This window comes from Tamandua tetradactyla, chromosome 11 (assembly GCF_023851605.1).
Source record: "Tamandua tetradactyla isolate mTamTet1 chromosome 11, mTamTet1.pri, whole genome shotgun sequence".
Lineage (NCBI taxonomy): Eukaryota > Metazoa > Chordata > Mammalia > Pilosa > Myrmecophagidae > Tamandua > Tamandua tetradactyla.
In genome coordinates this window covers 42,047,653-42,068,035 of record NC_135337.1, presented here as the reverse complement: position 1 = coordinate 42,068,035, position 20,383 = coordinate 42,047,653, and the positions used below count along the sequence as shown (strand labels likewise).

The 20,383-nt window shown below is 35.5% G+C and overlaps 1 long non-coding RNA gene across 4 annotated transcripts in view; it reads right to left on the bottom strand.

Moving 5' to 3' along the window:
• Positions 1 to 20,383, bottom strand: part of LOC143649492 (uncharacterized) — a 340,610-nt gene that overhangs the window by 181,561 nt on the left and 138,666 nt on the right. The window contains exon 5 of one of the 4 annotated variants that reach the window (XR_013159051.1): positions 3,099 to 3,556. The exons of the other annotated variants lie outside the window; for them this stretch is intronic. This is a non-coding gene — a long non-coding RNA (uncharacterized LOC143649492). Of the gene's footprint in view, positions 1 to 3,098; positions 3,557 to 20,383 lie in introns of those variants that run through there. 4 annotated transcript variants of the gene reach the window in all.

The following is a 20,383-nucleotide window of genomic DNA, read 5'->3' as shown; positions in this document are numbered from 1 at the left end:
TAACTGCTACAATGAGTTACATCAAATCTACATTGAGGAAGTAAAGTTGAGTTTTGAAAACATACAAATAATTTGCTTTGCTTCTACGTTAATTTACATAAGCACAAAAATTCCCAGGTGATCTGCAGAAATAATGTTGCTAATCAATTGATTCATTGTTGTGTGATTGATGGACTTTCAAAAGCTGTCACTAAGAGTCTTGTGAAAGAAAAGGAACCATGAATTGTAGTGCTGATATCGACTCAACCCCACTATTTCAAGTTTACTGCAAAAAAAAAGTATTGGCTATAGTATTTAATAGTTTTAAATCCCCTCCAGGTCTCCCAGCATTCCTTGGCCAGATACCAAGGCCTGAGCTGACCAGTGGTTGGACCTGAGCTCTCTGATGTTTGAAAACACTCAGGCTGTTTGCAACTATGTGTACTTTGGTGCATTCCTTTCCTCTGTGCCTAAGGATAATAGATACTGGGGATATCTTAAGGAAAGTGTAGGATTCCTTTCTACAAGGATGAAATTCAATGGACTTTTATATAAGTTAAGGCTCATATAACCTTAACTATTCTGGAATAGGGAGAGATAATTATAACCACTTCTATTCTGGAATAGGGAGAGATAATTCTCTAGGTCATTGCAAAAGAAAACTGGTAAAGGGATAAGAAGAAACATTAAAAGGTACTATTTTCAGGTAAAGTATTAACAGGGTGGGAGGGAGGCTTAAGAGCCAGCATTTATTATGTTGTGACCATGGCTGCAAGATTCCCATTGATCCCAGGAAAAAGAGAAATGCAGTCAGGTGTGGATATCATAGCCAAGAAATGTTATCAGTTTTCTGGTCTCCAGAGCCAAAAACGTAGAAGTGGTTTTCAAGTCTAGAAAATCTAAAGGATGTAAAGGTGAAAAACATAACGGGCATTTCAAAATGTTTGATAGCTGATGATAGTATAATAGGGGGTGGGACAGACACAAAACTTTGGGTAGAATACTTTCCCATATCTGTGAGATGATGTAAGTTTATTAAGTAGACAAAAACCTTTACAATGTGAATGGTAGCAAAGATTTGAGAGTGATGATTGCAGTCTTTACTTATGGCGCCAGAAATTATAACAATAATTGAGAAGCACATAATAAAGTTTCTTAATTATTTCACACATTTTGGTAGCGAGATGAATTCCTATTACAAACACTATTAGAGAAAGTAAATTGCCCTGATCCCTTGTGAAATGCTGTGAATCAATGAAAACTCCCTCCCATGATAAGCACGAGGCTGAAAATAAGTGGGAGTATTCATTCCAGAAGTCTCTAACTTTAACATCTAACAGTGATTTTGACTGCTCTAATTGGATTCAGGCAAAGAACCCATATAATCCACTATGAAAAAGAAAAAACAAAATTCATGAGCAGTAACATGAATTTTCACATTGCTTGCACATTTTTCTTCCTTAAAGAAATTCTCTTCCGCCAGAAGCATGTCCACTGTTGGCACCAGGCATTATGGGTCGTTGTGGTTCACACTGTGCAAGCTGCCCTGTTCCCAGTTGGAAGCGGTGTTGATTGGTGTATAAATATTTCTCATTCTACAGCTCTGTGCTTTCAAAAAATAATGGTTGATGGTTCTTTTCTGAGTGATAAAATCCTTCTTTATTCGGGAGCAATAATAGGTAGGTAGCAACTTCTCTGAATACCTGTGTGAAAGCAACCCTCTTCTTTTCTACAGCGGTCTTCAGAGCACCTGAGTATTTTTGCCCCCTTAATCCCCAGGACTCTGGCGATGTGGAAGGGGACCCGTGATGGTGAGGACTCTGTTCTGGAGGTCAGCCAGTTAATTAGGAAATCGGCTTACTGCCTGGATACTGAGTGCCCTATTTCCCAGGTCTGCCAGGCCTGTTCTTGATCTCTAAATATTTGACTTGTTCTTGGAGGCCAAGTGCCTGCCACAATTTCCCCTCATTCCTGTCAATTGCCAGTAGCTCTCCATAGCCCAGATTCAATCCTTTCTTTAGTTCCGGAATGTTACTGAGCTGCTAGCTAGGCAATACCTTCACCCAATTTCTGGAAGCAAACTTCACACTGACAAACATCCTAATTTATCAAATCTTGTTTCTTTTAGCCCATATCCATATCGCTGTGATAGATATATAATGATTATAATTCTTCAGCTTACATTCAGACTTCTCAAAAAATAGCATATGTTCTCTTTAAAATCAAATCAAGTGCAATTTTGAAAAGATATGTAAGTCATGTTCACTTTCATTTATAGTATTTCCTTGTTTTTCACAACCTAGCAACCTAGCATTCTGAATGCATGTCTTTATTATAATGCTGGCATCCATTTGTCCAGTTTTGATGTCCCATTTCACATAAATTAGTTAACAGCTTAAGCCCCTACAGGCTTAATCGCTGTTTCTCTTCCCAAAATACCTTCCATATTTTTCTGAAAATTCCCTGGAGATTCCTTATAAAAGCTAGGGAACAGGTTCTACAAGTCTTCCACACAAGAATCCTTCCCTTGCCTACACATTCCCATCTTTGCATGCGATGGCATGTGAAGGAGGAAGGGTTCTCCAATGAAGTCAATGAATATCACTGCTTTTGCCTCTGCGACCTTGTGGTTTCCTGGGCTGAGGAAGGCATTTCTCTCCCCTTAAATAAGTTGTCTCTAATGGTGATAATTTGGTTGAGAGATGATGGAGTAAGGGGCATTGGGCCTGCACTATTGGATAAATCTGGTGCCATTCTCTGAATTAATACTCACCAAGGGAAATGAAGGTGTGCTTTGGGAAAGGCTTGAAAAGTTCAGATTTGGACATTAGTTTCTGTTACCTCCACCTAAGATAACCAGTAGGTAGTTGAGTAATATGCAAATGAAGCTTGGGAGACAAATGTGGTCTAGAAATATAATTCTGGAAGTCATCAAGACATAAACAGCAATTAAAGTTATGGGAGAGGATAATTTAACTTTGAAGTCACTAGTGACAGAAGGTCTTAGAGATAGTCAGAGGCACCGATGCTCTGAAAAGGACCCTGATAGATAATCCAAGAAAGACAGGAGAAAAATCAGTAGAGGAAAGACTTGGTGATTTATTGGATATGGTGGCAAACATAAGCAGTTAAAATTATTCTAAAGTTTTGAGTCTAGGTTACTGTTGGTGAGCTGTAAATGTGTGTAAGTTTATTTGCATAGTTAAATTCCATTATAACAAGAACAAATATGAAAAAAAAGTTTACGATAATAAAATTATTTCTAAGCCCAGGCCAATGGCCCAGCACATTAGTGCCTTGTTGATCTCATTACAACAAAATTCTCTGCTATGAATTATTTAGTATAATGACTTTTCCCAGTCCTTGTCCATAGAGAGATTCTTCACTATAATGAAAAAATCATAAGAATACAAACTGTTCCATGAAGGTTGATTTAAGTTTTTTTGAAAAATCATTCTCTAAAGTCATAGCCGGGGTTTATCCAATGTGAAATGTGTTGTGCTCTGCTGGAAACTGAAGGTGTGCTCTGGGGTGTGCATTTAAATGAAGCTAATGAATTTCCTCTGTGCAGTCCAGCCTGGGGAGAAATGGAAAAGTCAGTTTAATAAAGCATGCAGTAGAATTGCCCTCTCTGGCTCTCCAGATTACAGTAGTAGAGCATGTGATTTTTCCTTTTTCTCTAAATCTATGCTAGTTTTTCTTTGTTACTGTAATCTCTTACATTCTCATCATCTCATTTCATTCTCTCCCTTCTTCCTTAAGACCTGCGTCTAAACCTCCTTCTCTACCTTTCTGATCTCCTCCCTGCTTTCCTTCTTGTTTCCCTTTATCTTGGTTGGTATTTTAGTGACAATCTGAAGAGATGCTTGCATGCTTACAAATTTTTCCATCACTATTGTTTTCACAAGTCCTCATAGTGCTTGCTCTCCTGCTAAGAGTTGAAGAATAGAGTCTCTTCTGACTTGGTAAAGAAGAGCCTGACTTTAAACAAAGGAAATAAGTGTGTTTTCTCTTTTTTATCATTTTTGCTTGTCTATGGGTTTGATTTGTTTTTTCTGAGGGCTCTGTTTCTTCTGCCTTTTTACTGAGTCTGGGGAGACAAGAAGCAGTTTATACACTCAGCTTTTTTATTCTGGTTGTGCTTTCAGTTCAGAACTCAATTTTGGTCACTTCTATTCTCTTGGGAGAAATAGCCTTTCCACCAGATCTTGAGGAAGCCATCTGCATTGCTATCAACTAGAATGAGAGCGACCTTAAGGATGCAGCTTAAGAGTCTGCCTTTTTAATAAGTTTTCAGGTAAACATGATGCACACTAAAATCTGAGCTCTTTACTCAAGAAACATTATGACCTAAAGAGAGAGACAGTATTTAATAGGAAGTGAAACAATAAATAAGCTGCCTCTTCTTCATTCCATTGACCTTCGGAATCAATTCATAAAATAAAATAGTAAATTTCTTGAGGTCAGGAATCTTGCTTTGCATACGTAACCTTGGAATGAGGGTAGTTCTGGAGGTCAAAACCACCTACATTTCAACCCAGTCTTCACTATCTCACCATGAATATATTCTGTAACCTCTCTAAACCTCATTTTACTCATCTAATAGAAACATAATACTCATCTTACAAGATAGTATAAAATGGAATGAATATGTAAAGCATATGGTAGAGGACCTGCTGCATAGTTCGAATTTTCAAAAGGTTATTACATTTACCTTCATTGTCTGTGAGACTTAGTTTCACTATTGGGGAAACGGAAGTTTTATATTTCTATCATATAATTTATGTTTTTTTTTTTTATTTTGGCTTACATAATGGGAATTTATTAGCTTACAGCTTGAAGCGGAGAAAATGTTGAATCTAGGCATCATCAAGGTATCTATCACATTATTGATGAGACTAACAGAAACTGAAAATATGTGAAAACAACTTTGCCATATAAGATTATCATTATCCTATGAAGTACTTTTCATGGGATCTGTAAATTAAACTAGATCCATCATGTAGTAATTGAGTGCTTGCCATATACAGATCATTCTGCTAGGCAAACTAGTGAATTCAAAATTAAAATTACAGGGTTCTTGAACTTCAGAAGGTCACAATCTAGTGAGTAAGATGGTAAACTCATATGTGTCTTACAAAATATGACCTATGACATGCAAAGTGCATATAGTAGTTACAAACTAAAAGCTGCATGAGTTGTGGCAGAGGAGTAAGAAATTAATTCCGACTGGGCAGAGAAGTCCCTCCATTTGATGCTGGTTGAATTTGAGGGAAAATAAAATTAAGGGAAGCCATACCTTTGCTTGTTTAATCTGTTTGGGAGAGCTTTAATTATACAGAAGAGAGAAAGAAGATAATACTGTTGAGCTTTGGTTGACTAGCACACTCTAAAAATGCATTGATTTGAATAATGGGATAATCTTGCTAATTTTCTTTTTAAGAACAAAAGTCCACATTTTATTGTTGCTATTCCTACATTTAATAAAGCCTTTTTAAAAAGTCCTTTTTAAATTAATATGGACTCAACCCCATGCTACGCACTGTAGCAGATATGAAAGGTTCATAATATATAATTCCTGACTTCAGTCAATTTATAAGTTTATCAAAAGAGGCATTCACTTATGAAAATAGAGCAGCATAAATGGAGTATACAATTAGATGGAAATAAATGAGAACTAAGGAAATTGGGAGGTGAAATAAATAATTTGGATTGGAATAGATGAACAAGATTGAGTCAGAATGCATTGAATTTGTTCAGAGAGATGATGTAAGGAAGAGAGTATTTCAGAAAGATCAAGGAGTTTATAGAATACCAGGAGATTTAAATTTGAAGAGATATGAAGTAAGGAGGAGATAAATCTATCAGTTTTATTATACCTAAGAATGTCACAATATTTCTCAGATGATTGAATTCTGGAGGTCTCATTTCAAAGGACATCACTGTTGATGAATATTTTGTGAGTGAGTTCAATCCACAAAGCAAATACAAATACAGTTCAGCCTATTGGTAAGGGACTATGGGATTAGGAATCAAAGTGCCAGAGTTAAGCAATAGCTTTGGAAATTACTATTTTTGGCAATCTACGCATCTTACTCAAACTTTCTAAACCTAAATTTCCTTATCTTTAATGTGATAAGAAAAATAGTACCTTACATTTTTCTTTTACTATGAGCAAGGGATGAGGTAAGTGAAGCATTTGGCACAGTGCCTAGAACATGGCATGCATTCAGTAACTGTTAACAATTACTATTATCAGAGGATCTAGCACTTGGACAGAAGTTGTAGAATTGATACAGACCATTTGAAATGCCTAGACAATTTTATTTAACATGAATTATGGGTGTGTGCTTCTTTTGTTTTCCACTTTATTCTAGTTTTGACTGAATTAGTAGATTCTGTTTAATTAGAATTTTATGACAGCACAGCAGATGTTGTTGATGCTGTGCCAATGCATATTCTCCTGCCCTGTCCTAACAGTTACTTCACAAAGGTTCCCTGTACACTGTTGCTTCCTATGATTCTGTATCCAGAGTCATTCTCATGCCACAGTATGACCTTGGCTTGCATGGGCAAAGCAGAAGTACACACCAAGTAGAAACTCTAGGTGTGAACTTCAACCAATGAGGAGAGGGAATTTGTTCATAAGAGCCCTAGCTTCCTTTGATTTTGTGAGGCAACTCTGAGTTTGTGTTCCAGACAATCTTCCAGTTGCCCAGAAGAGAAACCTGCTTTAATGAAAATTCTCTCTTCTCTAACTTTCTCATTCCCACATTGCGCTTTTCACGCCAATTTGCGATTTTTGGCTCTCAGTGCCAAATTCACCCTTTATTTCCCGCTCTGCAATAGTAGAGATGAACCTTGTAAATATTTCTTCTTTGCCAGCTGGCATGCTGTTAAGCTTTGTCAGTAGAAGGCACTGGAAATACATTGGAGAGGAAGGGATTTCTCCTGATTTCAGGATGCTCCCATAAGCAAGCTAAAGCAGCACATGAAAATTCTGCAGCACCTGGTAGCCAACTCCCTCTGAACAGCTTCTCTTGAAACACCTCAGTTGGTTCTGTGCAGAGTTCCTCCAGGCTGGTACCTCCCATGAATGATTTTCCATGACAATCCCTAAAAGCAGCTTCACAGTGAAGTGGCATTGATCAATATCTCTTGTGGATGACTTCCCTTGTTCCTCTGTAGGCATCTTCCTTGTCTCAGTGAGTATATTGAGCCTCCTCAACAAAATTTGGATCTTAGCCCAGCAGGGGATACGCAGTGGGGAGTTGGGTGCTCTACCAGAGGAACTTCCTTTGGAATTCTATCTTAGTCTTAAGGGTAGTGGCTGCTCCTTATATATCTCTAATTCTATATTCTTTGGCATTCTTTTTACCCCTTACTATTTAATCCCTATTACTGTAATTGCCTCTTATGTTGCTTATAATACGCTTCTTTATATTAAACTTACCCTGTTCAAATTTCTGGGTGGTTTCTATCTCCCGATTGACCCAGACATCTACCCTCTCAAATAAACTACAAATCCTTGCCTCAGAGTCTGCTTTTCAGGACATCCAAACTAAAGCTATTAGTTACAGAAGAGGCATTAGAAATAGATTTCCAGGATGAGAATCTGGGAATAGATTGCTTACTGATCAGATGGATAAAAAGATCCCATTGCTGGTAGAAAATGGAATGTCATAAAGTAAGCATGATGTGGCATCACAATTACATAGATTCTCACCTGTGGTGTATTGGGTTGAAGAACAGGGAGTAGGAAATGTTGGTTTGTAATAGCTCTAGTGCACAGATCCTTAAAGTGTGGTCCTGGACTGCCAAAATTAGCACCTGGGAACTTGTTAGAAATGCGAATTCATGGGTCCCACCCCAGGCTTATTGAATCAGAAACTCAGCGGTTGGAGTACAGAAGTCTGTGTTTTACAAAGCTCCTCATGTGATTCTGAAGTAGTACAAAGTTCAAGAATCAATGCTGTAGACCTTGAAAGAAATGAGGATAAATATAAGAACTGTGGAACAGATTGGCTTTTTTTTTTGACTGATTAAAAATGTTTAACTAAAAGAATGACAGCCTTAGGTCAGCCAACTATTCACTCAGGGCTTACTGTACAAGCAGAAAGTTTGAATTTAGATCTGAATTTGTGTCACTTCGCCATTACCTAGTTTTGTCTCCTCTCTGAGTCTTAATTTTCTCAATTTCAAACATCAAATGGGAGCAATATTAGTTTCTAGTGGTAGATATGAAGATGCACCATATAGCTACCTCCTCAAGTGGGAAGTATGGTCAACAGAATTCCTCTAGTTGCCAGCTGCTTCACCATTTGCCTTGGGGGCAGGGAACCACCTCAGTAGAAGTTGTGCCGTTGCAGGCATGCCTAGGGAAGCTTGCATCCAGTGGATGACCAAGGTGAGGTTAAAGTGACTGGACCATTTTGGCACAATAAAGGACAATTCCAAAAGGCAATACTGGCTCCAGATATACTTACCTGGTTGGCTGGGATATTTTCAGTTCTTTTTAACTGTTTCACTTATCCCTCTGACTATTGGTCTAATAGATATCTTATAATCAAAACTGTTTCAGCATCTGCTTATGGAGAATACAGCCTATGACATATGTTACATTGTATGTTGACAGGGTCAAATGTGATAATGGATATGAAGCACCTGGATTACATGCTGCCGTATATACAACTTCACATTTTAGGAAAAATTTCAGAAGTGTGCATATTGCCTAACAAAGGATATACATATGTTATTTTGCTATGACGTTTGCCTCTGAATCCCTATACAATGCTAGGATGCAGGCAAAACTGCTAAAACCTGATATGATTATTTTATTTTATTTTATTGCCCCTTTATTTTTGCTGACATTTAAAAAAAATTTTGAAACTTGATGTATCATTATATCAGATTCAAGAAGAAACATGAAACACCTTTTTCACCAACTTTTGATAGTTTTAAGATTCATGATAAAAATATACTGGTAAAAAGGAGGAATCTACTAGGAAAATGGAATAGAAATATCAGGTAGTAACTGTTGATTTGAAGATAATAGTAACTAAAATCACTGAGTGCCAGATAAGAATAGGGTATTTTCCAAAATAAATAATACAAGGAGGAGACTGCATTCAACAGAAGAAAATGAGCATTTTAAATTTGTGTTTTCTGAAGTTCCTAACCGATTCACCTTAAAAAATCTTTCTCTTTCAATCATAGAGGGGTTAATTAGTGAAGTAATAGAATTTTTGTATAAAAGTGCTAGATGATTTTAAAATGATTTTCATGTGTTTTCCAAATATAAATGGAAAGAAAATTGTCTGCAACTTGTTATATAACACTGTATTTTTTAAAGTGAAAATTTAGAGAACATGCTTGTCTCCAAATGTTCAAAACTAGTCAAGAAACTACTTAAAGCCATAGAATATTAAAATTACAAGCTCTTTTAGAAAATGAAAATGAAACGCTATCAGGTCATTATATTCTATAAATGAAATAGGATCTGAAAAGTAAAATTGGAAAACAGCCATTGTCAATGAAATGACCCTAAAGCTTCAGAGTCTGCCTAAGTCTGGGATTAACTTTCAGGCCAAAAATTAAAACAATGTAAGCTTAAAAAGAAAACTGGAAAGACTTCCAATTATATAAGCAAGGAAACTACATAGACTAATGGGCCATTAGTCCCTGGTACAGTCAGGTGAAAAACCTTTTCAATTAAGGAACCTACCCACGCTATGTACCTTGTCAAACACATGCACACACACATAGGCACACAGACACACAGTGAAAGCAACATTAATTTACAAAAAATCTTTCAATGTTAGAGCAACTTTGGATTTGTTTGTCACTACAGCCTAACCTGCCCTATACTTACTGATATATTTCCAGAAGGCTGAAGAGCTGATAGTCTCATCATTGCTTTTTAAAGAAGCAACAAGATGATTCAGTATTATGGATACTGCATAAGAATCTTCTGAAAGTCTCCCTTGATTAATGAGTAAAACTATGCCCATAGCTACCTAATTTACACAGTTAGGGAGTGAAAACCCTGACTACAACAAGGAAAGTCTATCCTGTCTGTGTTATAGCCTAAGCAGCTCATTAAAGCAATCATGACAATTAATAAAGAAAACAGAATGAAAATTATCTATAACTAAAAGTTAAAAGTATCTAAAGCATAATTGTATCTACTAGAATATTATGTAGTGAAGTTTTAATATTAAGAGCAAATTCCTCCTCACTGAACAATAAGTGACTTTTATTATTTGTCTGTTTTTTCTTAGAGGCTGGATTTCTCTCAGCTTTTTAATTTAAGTTTTGCTGAAATTACTCACTTTGGCACATGCTATTCTTTTTTTTTTTTTTTTTTTGTATTCTATGCCAGTATGTCATTTTTTCTTTCTTTTTTCCCCTATTTCCAGAAAAATCTACATTTCTCCATTTAGAATTGCTGAAAGTGAACTTTAAATTTAATGATTATCATCTACATTGAAGGTTGATTCTTTTCCATATGCTTTTGAAAATGCTTGATGTTAGCTCTTATCATTAAGAAATAGCTTTTCTGCATGGAGCATAGCTCTGCCTCATAATAAAAGTGATGATGAAAGTGATGATAATGGCTGCCATTTATTTAGACTTCATCGAATTCCAGGAACTCTACTTGGTACTATATAAGAATTATCTCATTTAAGTCTCACACACACAAAAAAACCATACAAAATAGTTGCTATTTTCACTTTACTTTTCTTTTTTTTTTTTTAAAGAGAGAGGAAGGAAGGGAAGGAAAGACAGAGAGAAGGAAGGAAGGATGGAAGGAAGAAAGGGAAACATCTTTAAACATTTTCTTGTTTTATTGTATTTTGTTTGTTTGTTTGTTTTTTACATGGGTTGGGGCCGGGAATCGAACCGAGGTCCTCCGGCATGGCAGGCAAGCACTTTGCCTGCTGAGCCACCGCGGCCCGCCCAATTTTCACTTTACTTTTAAGTAAACTGACAAGATAATTTGCTTACATACGGTCATAATACAAGTTTCAAAGTCCATTACTCTTCTACTAAGCTACATTATCTTCTCACAAAATTCTGTGGGTTTGTCAGTCATCTGTCTCTGCATTCTTCCCTGTGCTGCAGTAATGGGAAGATTCTAGCAAGAATGTTTCTTTGAGAGAAAATTACATTTTATTGTTTGGGATTTGAGCTGAAAATTATTACCCTCATTGGGCAGAAACATGCGCATCATGGCATGTCTCGGGTAAGATCATTAAACACCTTCTTGACTGCACCAACCTTAAGTTTACCGTGTCAAGCCCAGTATAATGCAAGATGCACTGGATTCATCAGCAAGCCTGGAGAAGTGATGAATGGGCAGGGATAAAGAGAGCCAGGGAAAAGCACTGCCCTCCCAGGAGATGCAAAGAGGTTGGCAATAAAGCTCTATTTTAGCCAGCTTTCTGTTTTCAATAGGATTATCTCTGGTGATTGAAGTCGATAATTTCTAGGCATTCAGATGTGTTAAAGAGCTGTGCTTATAACACCATCAAATTTGGTTGAAGAAAATCCCATACTACTGGCAGGAGTGATGTGGCTCATGGTCCAATTCACTGTAGAAAGAGCTTAGCAAACTATGTGTTGGTATAAGTGAGATTTCAGCCAAAAGAAAAGGGCGGGACCCCCAAACCAGCAAAGAAAATTGATACTCATCCCATATACTAAACATAAGGTTAAAGGCTAAAATTCAGAAGATGTGTGAAAGCCAAGTGGTACATGCTCCATGCACCAAATAACAGTTTTAGAGTCATGAGACTAACTTCAGGTCTTGAATAACTGCTCACAGCTTTGATTAGGGATCTTTGTTGAAGATTTTAATTTAGACTCCTAGATCTGTCTTTTTCTATCTGTGTAATCATAAGTGTTTTGGTTTGCTAAATGCTGCCAGAATGCAATATGCCAGAAATGGAACAGATTTTAAAAATGGAATTTATTAAGGTACAAGTTTTACAGTTCTAAGGTCATAAAGATGTCTTAACTTAGACATCCAGATAAAGATACCTTGACTTAAGAAAGGCCAGCAACTATCACATGGGAAGGCATGTGGCTGGCATCTGCTGGTCCTTCTTCCTAGTTGCATTGCTTCCAGCCTTTGATTGTAAGCATCTGTGAACCTTCACTTAGCATCTCCAGGACACAACTCTGGGTTTTGGCTTCCTTGAGATCTTATGGGAAGGCACATGATGATGTCTGCTGGGTTCTGCATCTCCAAATGTCCGTGTCTAGGTATCAGCTTTCTCTGTCAGCACTCCAAGCATCTCCAGATGTCTGTGTCTCTATCAGCTCTGAAGCAACTGTCTTTCAAAATGTTTCCCCTTTGAGGGAGCAGAGTCACATCTCTAATTAAAAAACCACATCCACAATCGAGTGTGTCATATCTCCACGGAAATAACCTAATCAAAAAGATTCCACCCAACAATATTTAACCAGTGTTAAAGAACATGGCTTTTCTGGGGTACACAACCATTTCAAACCAGCATGATAGGCAAGTTACTTAACTACTCTATGACTTTCTTTCCTCAACTCTAAAATGGTGATAATAGCAGCACTTATCTCATGAATTTCTAATGATGCTTATGATATATGAAGTGCTTCCTATTACTGGGAAGGGCAGTGAAAAGAGAAAAATAAATGGATGACATTTTACTGGTATGTGGGTAATTGGGTCGAAAACTCCAACTCTCCTTTTCAACACTTAGAAGCTCTGAAGAAGTTAGATCATGAGATGACATTTCCTGAAACTACAGTGAGCTCAGAGGAACTAACAATTATTTTTTTAGCCCTCTATTCCCACCACCACTATCCCAGTTTGAATCTAATGTTACCATCTGCCAACTGGATATACCTACACACATAATGTACATTGAATTATCTTATTATTTTTCCCTTTATACCTGCATCTCCTCTCACCTGTCAAATGTGACTTGTAGAAACACATCCCAATATGTATCCAGTTTCAAACGCTCTATTACCTTGACCTCCCTGTCTAACTCATTTTTAAATCTTTTCCATTTCACAAATATAATATTTACCACAACTATTCTCTTTTATTTATTTAACAGTTGACATGCAATGCAAATCTTTGATTGCCATCTCGGTTGTCTGTTGTAATGTGTTATTTATTTGATCTCTTTCTCTACATTACTTCCCCTGGATTCATCCTATCATCTTAATCTTATAAAAACACATGTAACCGAAAAATAAAAAAAGTTTAAAAGACCCACAAGAAACCAAGCACTTCCTCTATCTGACCATTGTCAATGGTTCCTAATTTCTTATAAAATAAAGCAAATATATATTAACCTGGCATTCATGGTCATTCTTAAGTTGACACAAATATATAGTTTTATTCTTTCCCAACACTCTCTTTCCTGAATTGTGTTTCAAGGCAAACTATTCTATTTATTTCTGACAATAAGCTTCTCATGCTTTTTTTTTACCTCTGACTTCATTCATGCTGCTCCTTTTGTCTTCCATCATTAAATCAAATATCCATCAAATCTTTTCCATTCTTCAAGATCCAGTTGAAAGCATTTTATTTCTACAGCCCCTAATGGTTCTCACTGCTTTTACTTTGAATTATAGTCAAGTATGTTCATGGCCTATTCACCTAAACTAGAAGAAACCTAAAGAGAGTTTCTGGGCCTCAATAAGCCTTGTATTTTTCAAAGTGTATATTATAATATATTGCACACAATGGGTATGCAACAAATGTTGAATTTATTAATGAATGAATGAATGAGAGTATATGCCACTCAAAGGCAGAAAAAATGAAATAATAATAATAGTCTTCTGAAATAAAAGGGTAATTCTGAAGAGAAGTTTTTGCAAGGATGATTCTTCAGTCCAAACTTCACATTGTTTTATTCATTTGCTTGGGTATATCCTTTATCACTTAAGCTATTCTTCACATCGAGTAATAGATTTAAACAATTATGTAAAAAACATTATTTTGTTTTCTTATGGTATATGAATACTTTCCCCCTTTCTGACACCCTTAGACATTGAAGATGAAATCTCTGATAAAAGTGAGATTCAGACCTTCAGCAATTTTAGGAAAAATTCAAAGCTAAAAATGCAGTATTCCCTGCAGCTAAGTTTTTGCCAAGTATATATTAGTATTTGTGTTCTGGATAGTCTGAGTGTTTTTGTTTAGAAAACAGTGAGGATGTCTTGAATTTAGGAATTCAAGTAGGAAGGAAGAGGGTTGAATTAGCATATGTATGCTAACATCTGCTAGTGGAGAGCACTGAGAAAGCTCAAAATATCATATCCTTACAAGGATGTGAAGGAAAGGAAAGGAAATGAAGGGAAAAAAATAGTGAGAAGAGGGGAAATGTAAGCCTTGAATCATCTTTAGCTTTTTGTAACAAGGTTCTGTGTTTTCTTAAATATTTCTCTATAGAGCTAACCTCACTACTCGAATTCAACAAATAGCGAATAATAATAATTAAATGCCTTAATTTGTTACTATACAGTTGGTCTTTAAGGTATAGTTAATTTGAACCCAACAATTAGGTGGATGGCAGCAGCTTTTTATTTTAGTGCTTCCATATTTAAACAATATAAACTATATAATTAAAGTAAGCATTCCCAGACATTAATGTCACCACTTTTCCCAGATAAGATAAAGTAGTCACATAACTTAAGAGTTCTAGACACGATGCAATAAGGCAAGGACAACCGAACGTTTTGTTACAATTTGAGATAGTCAGAAAGAATAGGATTGTTATATGATTGCACAATTTTAATAAACTACTACTGTGAAATGTTCTTTACAGTATGATTTATTATGAAACAAGTATTTATTGAATACTTACACTGTATAGGGCATAAGGCAGCAGACAGGATAGACAAATTTCCTATCCTGGGGAGCTTATGTTTAAAGTGAGAGAAAAGAAGGAGGTACTTATAGATTGTAATTAATATTATAAAGCAAGTCGGTAGGGGATGTGGCAGAGTAACTGGGATGATTAGGAGCTGTGCTTCTACTATATAAACCGAATGGTCAGAGAAGGCAAAGGGGTAATTTGAGACCTGAAGGATAAAACATCAGCCAGCCCTGTCAAGAGCAGAAGGAGAAACATCGCAAAGAGAAAAATAAATGAAAGACCATGAGTAAGGAAATATTACGGTGTTTGTGGCAAGTAAGGAAGCCAGTGGGACTACAGCCCAGTGAACAATGGGGAGAATGGTATGAGACAAGGCGGGAGAGGTAAGAAGAAGGCAGGCTGTGCAAGGCTTCACGGTCAGTACCAACAATAACCACTCTGGCTGTTATGTAAAGAATAGATTGGAAATGGGAAAGAGTAGCTATATGAACATAAACAGCTTTTTGCAATAATCCAGAATGCAGATGATGAGGGCTTAAGTTAGGATATTGAAGCAAAAGATGAAAAAAGGAAAAAGACATGGAGCTAAAAGTGACAGCGACTATTGTTGGATTGATTAGATATTGGGGAAGGGTGGTGAAGAAAACACAGAAATCAAGCATACTCCATAAGACTTTTAACTGAAATAATTGGGTAAAAGATGGTTCCACTTTTGGAGATAGAAAAGACTGTAAGAGTAATTTTTTATTGGCTCTTGAAACATGTGAAGTTTAACATCCACGAGCCAATGAGTTGTCAAGCTGTTAAGATGAATAAGCTTTTGGCTCATTCTACAAGACTGAAACTGAGAAGACAGATATAAACTTAGAAATTTTTTAGAGGGCACTCACCATTTAATGAAGTTTAGAAGAGGAGATGCTTGCCAAAACATTGAGAATGGTTAGTGAAATAAAAAATTATATCATAGCATCATGGATTCTAAAAGAAGAGCATATTTTGTGGACCATTTGAAGAAGCATATGGTCCACTGTATCAAAAGTAGCACAGGATAAAACAAACATATTTACATAAGATTGCAGTTTACTTTTATTGGCCAGCACAATTGGAATATAAGATTATGAATTAACACATTATATTTTTCTAGGATATTGAACTGGCTCTCTTTAATACAATGCAAAACAATAAAATATTGTTTTTTTGCTCATTCATTGTTGATCAATGATATATGTGAAACATGCCATGAATATAGTAGCCTAATTTTTATTGTAGCCTAAAATTTATTTTCGTCATTTAAAACTAATATTTTTGAGTAATTCAATTTTGACTTATACTATAAACTCCAGATCAATAAATTTCCAAATCCCAATTCTACATGAATTTCCTTTTGCAATGATTGTGATCACTTTAAGCCCTATCATTTCCCAAAAGTATAGCATTTCACAAACTTATACTTGTCTAACTTTGATTTGGACATGAAATCTTAATGGGCCAGAACTTGGAACAGATTTATGAAAACAGAATCATTAAATTAGGATTCAATGAAAGGCAGGCTGTTTTTCTCTCCTTCCCTCTGCTCCCCTTATCTCTCCCCAGCTCCTCTCCCCTCTCCTCTTCTCCTCTCTTTTCTATTCAAGCCCATAATGCAAAGAGCTCCTCCAAAAGAAAAAAGGAGATGGTCATAGAAACAAACAAAGAAACAAATGAAAAAACACACAAAAACAGACAGTGATTTGATTTAAAATATTATTCTAATTTCTCTTTTTACATTTTGTACTTTTCAATAATTTCTTTATGGAGATTAGATGACTGGACTAAGTTACTACAGAAATATAAGAGCTATAGGCAGAATCTACTACTGTGGTGGTGAACTAGCATCTGACGTATAGGTTTTGGCACGAGGCATTGCTTTGTGAGCACAGACCCTTTCCTATGTATACCTGTTAAATGCGCACTTTATCAGGCATGGTCTTTATCAGGACTTGGCCTTTTTTTACAACATACTGGCACAGCTAGTCCACATATTGGCACAGCTTTCCAAGTATTTTCCTAAATGAATAGCTTACATGTTACTTTTAGGCATGACATTTATTAGTGACATACTTATCTATCTAAAGACAAATTATATAAATTGCAAAATTTAAAGTTCTGTGTTTTACACAGTATGAAAAGAAAAGAAAAATGCTTCTGGCTGCTGACATGTGAAAATGTTATGCTCATGCTATCATTGTCTCCAGTTCAAAATACTTACCATGTAGATCTTAACAGTGCCTAGAGTTTAACTTTCACAATGATCATTCATCACTTAACTGAGTGAGACAAATAATATGAAAGCATTCTCACATGGAAGTCACATTACACACTGAAGGGGACACAGAATATGCTTACATAAGTGGGGAAACTGATATGAGAAAATGTTCAGATACGGCAGTGGGAAGGAATAAGTCTTGTAAATATTTTTGCTGTCATCACGAGCCATCATCTTCATTGTTTTATCACAATTTTTTTTTATTAGAGAAGTTGTGGATTTGTAGAACAATCATGCATAAAACACAGGATTCCCATATACCACCATGTTAGTAGCACCTTGCTTTGGTGTAATACATTTCTTACAATTAGTGAAAGCACTTTTCTTTAATTGTGCTATTAACTAGAGTCCATGGTTTAACTTATGGTTCACTGTTTGTGAAATGTAGTTCCATGGATTTTGTAAACATTTTTATTCTGATAATATCTATATAAGAAATGATAATTAAAATAAAGTTAATGATTTCCAAATAAATAATTACAGTTTCTGACTCTATAAGATTGCTTAATCTAATTATTTCACATCAGAACAAATATTTTTTCTTCGTGCATATATACCATATCTTGTTTATCCATTCATTAATTGATGGACACTTGGGTTGCCTCTATTTTTTGGTGACTGTGAATGCTGCTGCTATGAACATTGGTGTACAAATATCTGTTTAAGTCCCTGCTTTCAATTATTGGATATACATCTAGTAGTGGGATTGTGAGGTTATATGGTAATTCTATAATTAACTTTCTGAGGAAACTCTAAAGGGTCTTCCACAGTGGCTGCATCATTTTACATTCCCATCAAAATGAGTATTCCTGTTTCTCCATAACCTCTCCAAGACTTGTAATTTCGTTTTTTTAATAGAAGCCATTCTACAGGGTGTAAAATGGCATCATATAGTGGTTTTGATTTGTATTTCCCTAGTGGCTAACAATGTTGCATGTCTTTTCATGTACTTTTTGGTAATTTGTATATCTTCTTGCAAGACATTTATGTCTTTTGCTTATTTTTAAATTAGGTTTTTTGTCTTTTTGTTGTTAAGTTGAAGAATTTCTTTATATATTCTGGATATTAATCTTTTATTGGATATATGGTTTCCCAATATTTTCCCCCATTGTGTAGGTTGTTATTTTACTTTCATGATTTAGAAATTTGAAGTTCAAAAGTTTTTAATTTGATGAAGTCCCAGGTATCTATTTTTTCTTTTGTTGCTTGTGCTTTGGGGGTAAACTCTAAGAAACCATTGCTTAACATAAGGTCCTGGAGATGCCTTCCTGTTTTCTTCTGGGAGTTTGAATTTCCTGGCTTTTAATATTTAGGTTTTGATCCATTTTGACTTGATTTTTGTATTTGGTCTAGGTTATGGGTCCACCTTCTTTTTTTTTTTCTTTTCTTTGCATATGGAGATCCAGTATTTCAACACCATTTGATGAGGAGATTATTTTTCTGAATTGAGTGTTCTTTACCTCCTTGTTAAATATCAGTTGGCCATATATGTGAGGATTGGTTTCTGAGCTATCAGTTTGATTCCATTGGTCTATATGTCTGTCCTTGTTCAAGAATCATGCTGTTTTGATTACTGGTTTTGTAGTAAGTTCTCAGTTTGTAAAGTGTGAATTCTCCAACTTCATTCTTCTTTTTCAAGACAACTTTAACTATTTTGTGCCCTTTACCCTTCCATATGAATTTAATGATTGGCTTTTCTATTTCTACAAAGAAGGTTTTTGGAATTTTGATTAGGATTGCATTGAATCTATAAAGCACTTTGGGTAAGATTGATATGTTAATATTTAGTCTTCCAATCCATGAACAAAGAATTTCCTTTCATTTATTTATGTCTTCTTTGATTCCTTTAGTAATGTTTTATAGTTTTCTGTGTACAAGTCCTTCATATTTTTTAGTAGATTTATTTTTAGATATTTGATTCTTTTATTTGCTATTGTAAGTGGAATTTTTCCTTGATTTACACTGTTTATTCATTGCTTGAGTAGACACACCACTGGTTTTTGAATGTTTGTACTGTGGCCCACCATTTTGCTAAATTTGTGAATTAACTCTAGAAACTTTATTGGATTATCTGCAAATACAGAAAGTTTTACCTCTTCCTCCTTTCCAATCTGGATATTTTTTGTTTATTTTTTCTTGCCTAATTGCCCTGGCAAGAATTTCCAGTACACTGGTGATCGACAGTGCTGGCTGTGGTCATCCTTGTCTTGTTCCTGACCTTACAGGGAAAGCTTTCAGTCTTTCACCATTAAGTAGGATGTCAGCTGTGGGCTTTTCATACACGCGCTTTATGATGTTGAGGAAGTTTCCTTGTATTTCTAGTGTTCTAAATATCTTTATCAAAAAGATATGCTGGATTTTTTCAAATATCTTTTCTGCATCAATTCAGATAACCATGTGCTTTATTTCCTTTATTTAGTTAATGTGGTATATTACATTATTTGATATTCTTATGTTGTGCCACCCTTGCATTCCAGGGATTAATCATGGTGTAGAGATTCTGCATTTCTAACAAGCCCAGAGGAAATAGCATGCTGCTGATCCCTGGACCACTCTACAAGTAAGAAAGAATTAGAAGACTCTAGGGAGATCAGCTCTTACTTATCCTTCCAAGCAAGACAGAAGAATAGTTTTTCCATAGGAAGGGAGTTTGAGAACTCATTTTTAAAATTTAAAAGTAACAGAATTTATATTTTCTGGCTTTGTCTGGAATAGCTAGAAATGTTATTGAGAAGTTCCACAATATGCTATCCTTTAAATTTATTGATATAATCATTTCTTTTTATTTTATAATTTACATTTTCAAATTGGAGCAGAAGTTTATAGTTGTTCCTAAAATAAATTATTTTTTAAGTTGGGAAACTTTTGGCTATTCCTTTGCCAAATTGCTCTATTTTGTTGCATCTTTCTCATCTAATAGTGTTCCTCTTGTTAGATTTCTATTTTGAGGTTTTCTAAATGACTAACTTGATCACATAAAAAGAGGGTAAATATTTGAGGCTGACCACTGACCTTAGTCATTTATTTAATTCTTTGCCAAGAGAGAAGCAAGAATAAACCAATGAATTTCAACAAAAGGTGGCATGTTGGCAGCCATGGGGAAGAGCAGAATCACCTGGAGAACTTCTAAAAATAAGACTTACCTCCTTTAACTTGAAAAAAATGACCCAGATGGTTACTATTTGCTTCCTTGACCTCCAAAATTAGAGACTGCTGAAATAAATTA